The sequence below is a fragment of the Triticum aestivum genome, chromosome 5D (assembly GCF_018294505.1).
Source record: "Triticum aestivum cultivar Chinese Spring chromosome 5D, IWGSC CS RefSeq v2.1, whole genome shotgun sequence".
NCBI classification, from domain to species: Eukaryota; Viridiplantae; Streptophyta; class Magnoliopsida; order Poales; family Poaceae; genus Triticum; species Triticum aestivum.
Window position 1 is genome coordinate 285,604,585 of NC_057808.1, and position 5,331 is coordinate 285,609,915.

Here is a 5,331-nt window from a genome sequence, read left to right on the forward strand (position 1 = left end):
AAGCCGCCGAGGCAGCAAGCACAGAATTACAAAGGCGCGGCGCAGCGTGCAGAGAGGTAGGAACCCCACGAGGAGACGTCCTCCTTGTCACATGTTACCATGAGACGATGTGACCAAAGGTCTAGGTTAGAGATAAGAGCTCTGAGGGTTATTACAAAACGTTGATCAATGTTTCTAAACAACATGTCATTGCGCGCAGCCCATATCTTCCAGAGGAGAGACATGAGAATAAATGGCCAAGCCTTGTGTGGCAGGTGGTGAGGTAACGGGGTGTCCCAAAGGTCGATGATGCCCTCCACCTGTGGTAGGATGACCCACCCGTTGCCAGACTCGGTTGGCAAGGGGGCAGGTGAGGAAGAGATGTATGGAGTCCTCAGGTAGCATAGCACAACGAGGACATATGTTCGTGGAGACGATCTGCTTGTGGGCAAGGTTGGCCCTGGTGTTGAGACGATCCTTGAAGAGGAGCCAAGCAAAAAAAATTATCTTGCGTGGAACCTTGGAGCGCCAAATGAGGGGAGCAAGGGTATCGCTATCCGGTCGTGCCATGAGTGTGCCGTACGCATGCTTGGTGGAGAAGGCAAGACCCCGAAGTAGAAACCTTTGGTCTTCATCAGCCGAGGGGACGAAATCCTGCAAAACAGCCAACAACGCAACAAGCTCTTGCTCTGCCAGAAGGGAGAGACGGTTACAGAGGTTAGCTCCTAAACCGTATCGCAGCACATTAGCCACCTTAACCAGCTGAAGGGTGGAGTGTGAGAATAGGTTAGGGAAAGTGTGAGCTAGAGGTGTTGGGGTGAGCCAAGTGTAGCGCCAGAAATAAGTGTGCGCCCCACTGTTTGTTAGGATGAAGGAGATGGACTGTAGAGTGGGCATTTGCTGCGCAATGGTACGACAGAGAAAGGAGCTTTGGGGTGGGGGTGAGACTAGTGCATCTGGGTGTTGAAGATCCAACCATTCCAGCCACGGGGCGGAGGAGGAAGTGAGGGCCTTGGCTGCAAATTTCATGAGCAGGCAGTTATTCTGAAGATGCAAGTTTTTGAGACCTAAACCACCATATTTTTTCGGAATGCATACGTTTTTTCATGCAATAAGGCATTGGGCTCCTGAAACTGAATCCTCACCCGCCCAGAAGAAAGCTTTACGAATGGAGTCTAGGGTTTTTAAAACCTTTTTGGGGATACGAAAGACTGGCATGAAGTAGGTGAGGAGGGAGTCTAGGACTGCGGAGATAAGAATGAGGCGGTCGCCTTTGTCAAGCAGCTTAGCACGCCAGCTAGCCAGCAGCTTGCGGGAGCATTCTAGGAGGGGATCGAAGGCATTGGATGGAGGCTTAGTAGGGGAGAGAGGGAGGCCAAGGTAGGTTTGGGGGAAGGGGGCGCGTGAGCAGCCCATGGCAAGGGCGGTGTCGTTAGCAACGGTGTCATCTGTGTGTAGGGTTGCAAGCGTGGTTTTGGAGAAGTTGATGGTTAACCCAGTAGTGTTGACGAAGTTGGTTAGAATTACTTTGAGTGCAGCAGCGGCATCAGGCGAGGCGGCGTCAACAATCAACGTGTCGTCTGCGTACTGGAGAACAGTGGGGGGTAGATGAGAGAAGATGGGGTGGTGCGAGGCATGTGTGTTTTTGAAGATAAGCTGCTGGAGCAGGTCTGCTACGATGAGAAAGAGGTAGGGGGAGATGGGGTCGCCCTGTCGTAGGCCATTTTTGCAGTCGATCCAGTTGCCTGGGACACCATTGAGAAGAATGGCAGTTTTGCCTGTAACGAGGATGTTCTGGATCCAGCTGCGGAAGATGTGGGAGAAGCCCCGGGCGAGGAGGATCTTGTCAAGTACAGGCCAGGCAACAGAGTCAAAGGCTTTCCGGAAATCTAGCTTGAAAACCGGCTTTTTCCTAGTGTGACATGAGCTGATAAGGTCGGCGGCGAAAATGTAATTCTCAGCGATATTCCTCCCTGGTATAAACCCTGTCTGATTGCCATGAACTAGCAAAGGGATGAAGGGCTTGAGACGAGTGGTCAGCACTTTGGCAACAACTTTGATTGGGCAATTTTGGAGCGAGATGGGCCGGAAAGCATCAGGAGAGGTAGGCAGATCTTTTTTAGGGAGAAGAACAATGTGGGCTCAGTTTACGCGTTCCGTGTCGGCCGTGCCTTGATGAAATTGGGAGAAAAAGGTGAGAACGAGGCATTTGACGGTGGGCCAATATGTACGGTAGAAAGCAGGCCCAAAACCATCTAGGCCAGGACTGGCCTGTGGGTTCATTTGGAAGAACGTTGTTTTTATTTCTGCTTCCGAGAAGTTTTCATGCAAAACATGTAGGCCAGGAGTAGGGTTAGGGTAGATCTCAAAAAGGTCAAACGACCAGGACGTATTGATAGGAGTACCAATGAGGGATACAAAAAAGTCACGGAGGATCTTGGCCTTTTGGTGATGAGAGGAGAAATCATGGCCATTGTGAGTGAGAGTAAAGATCTTGTTTTTCCTAAGGCGTTGTGAGGCTGATACGTGAAAGAATTTCGTGTTTTCACCGCCATTGATAGCCCGGGAAACCTTGGCACGCCACCGCCAATACATCATCTTTTCTTGGATAGTGCATTTGAGAAGAGAGATGATGATCTTGCGAGTGAGGAGTTTGATTTGTGAGAGGGGCCTGCGTTCTTCAGCATGATCTAGGGCCGAGATGGCTGCTTTGCAGCGGGATTCACGGAGAGGGGTGGGAATGCGAAACGTGCCCAAGATTTGAGTTCGGACCTTGATTTTTTGAGAGCTGCGGCGAGGATAGCAGCCGAGTTGGTTAAAGGGGAAGGCGAGGGTGAGCAGCACCTTGTGACGATGGCGTTGCATGGGCGAAATTTGGACCAACCAGGCTCGAATTTGAAAAGTTAGAGCGTGGAATCGTAGTGGTGACGTGTACGAGCAGCGGAACATGGTCAGAGGTGAAACGTGTTAGAGAGGACAAAGAGGTGTTAGGGAAAGCATCAGCCCAAGCGAGATTAAAAAATGCACGATCGATTCTTTCCAAAGTGGGCGAGGATCGGTTGTTAGACCACGTAAATTGTCGGTCGAGGAGTGGCAGATCAATGAGGGCTAGGGTGTCGATAACGTTGTTGAAAGCGTTAGCTTCTGATCGTCGAAAGGTGGAGTTGTTTTTGTCTGAGGGGAAGCATAGGAGATTAAAGTCGCCAATAACGAGCCAAGGAGCATCGTCTGGTTGTGTCATGGAGAGAAGCTCATCGAGGAAGGCCTGTTTGAGGGCATGGGTAGAGGGGGCGTAGATGTTGGTGATGGCGATGTCAAGGGCACATGCAGTTGATCTTAGGATTACAGTGGAGGAGAAATTTAGGTGGGAGTGCGAGATGTTGGGTTCTACGGTAGGGTGCGTCGACTGCAAATTTAAATTTTCCTACGCGCAGAACATCCAGGAACATGCTATGGGAGATGATCACAGATCGTTACCACTAGACGCGTAGTGCCGTGCAGCAGAAGAAGAGTTGGGGCAGCGCGTCCGCGTGGTTCGTCTGCTCCTCGTCCGATCTCCCTCGAACAGCCGGTCGTCGGTTCCCACGTACAAGTTCGCCGGAGCGGCGCAGGTGCACCGCCTCTAATGGTATCCGCGCGTGCAGGAGGAACACCGTGCGGCGGACTGCTAGGTCCGATCACACAGTCGGCGGTGAGTGGAGGTGGCTATTAGCAACGCATGCAAACCCTAGTGACAACGCCGAAGCGATCAACCAAATGAGTGTGCCGCACCTCCACTTTATATAGGCGTCCGTCACGGGCTCAACACTTGGGCCTCGCACGGACCCTAAGGGTGTGTTTGGTTCAGGAACGAAGTGGAATGGAATGTAATGGTTCCATTCCACTAGAATGGGTCGGTTCCGTGCTTACGTTTGGTAGAAGGAATTCAGAGGAATGGAATGGTTACATTTGGGTGTTTAGTTTATGAGATGGAACCGAATGGATTTGCTCATCGCACTACTCAAATATTTACATCAAATACAAACAACACACATATACAGAGGTAAAATATCATGTAAATACAAGGAAATTCAGGAGGTAAAAAAATCAGACGAGGATCTCGCTGGGCGTAATGGGGAGGATGAGGAGGCGCCGCAGGCGCGTGCGGGCGGGGGTGCGCTGTGACCATCGGTGGAGAACGAACGCCGGCGTAGTAGACATGCGACGACAGAGGCAGGCTATGGCGGCAGAAGCCATGGCCGGCAGCGCAGCGGCAAGAGCCTTCAGGCGGCGCGGAAGGAAGGGTCGGGAGGTAAGGAGGAGAGAAAGGGAAAGAGAGGAAAGGAGCAACGGCGCGGCGGCGTTGCTCACCGTCGTGTACGGGTCGGTCAGGGGAACCTCGGGAACAAGGGCAGCGGCAGGATTGGGAGGAGGGGCTAGCTCGGGGGCGTGATTTGGGGGAAGGGCGAGGGCGAGGGAAGCGCTGGGTCAGGGCGAGACGAGGGACAGACCTCGCGCGTGAGCCGTTCCGCGTGGTACCGCCGATTTGGAGGAATCACTTGGTTCCGCATATCGGGGGTATATTCCCTCGCGAGGAACCATTCCGTTCCCTCTCGTTCGCAAACCAAACGCTGGAATCGCTGCCAGGTACGGGACCGACCCGTGACGCTCTACTTGATTCCATGAACCGAACACACCCTAAAGCCCACAAGTCTACTCGGCCACAATCCGAATACAGCTCGGATCACATCCGACCAGTGTCCTCGGATCCGACCTCGTAGGTTCCTTCCCTTAAGCGCGCGACCCCTTAGGTTCAAGCCGGCTTGGTCGTAGTTCGGATCACCTCCGAACTGCACGGTTGGTAGCGGCCTCTAGCAAGGCATGCCGAACACCAAGCAGACTATGAAGCTGGTTAGGCGAACCTGTACAACATATCACACTTCTATTCCCTTTGCCTCACGATATATATGTTGTTGGGCTCAAGGCGAGATTGTCATCCTTGTGCTAGCCCGACCTCTTTCTCGTTCCAGTGATGCCGACCACAAACCGGATTATCTCATAATCCTAATCGCATGGCCATGCTTATCTTGGTCGGATCACACGAGGGGCCCAGAGTATATCTCTCCTGATCGGAGGGGCAAATCCCATCTTGCTCGACCACATCTCGCAGCATGGGTCTGGACAAACCCGAAACCTACCTTTGTAACTACCCAGTTATGGAGTAGCGTTTGGTCAGCCCAAAGCAAGTCTGTCACCATCTCGAGTACATGCGCCAGCTCAGGTCTTAGGACATAGAACGTATGTTGTACTGGAGACCACAGATGCCATATCGCTGCGTCTCATAGTTGGGTCTGTCCGACTCGGACCTTATCT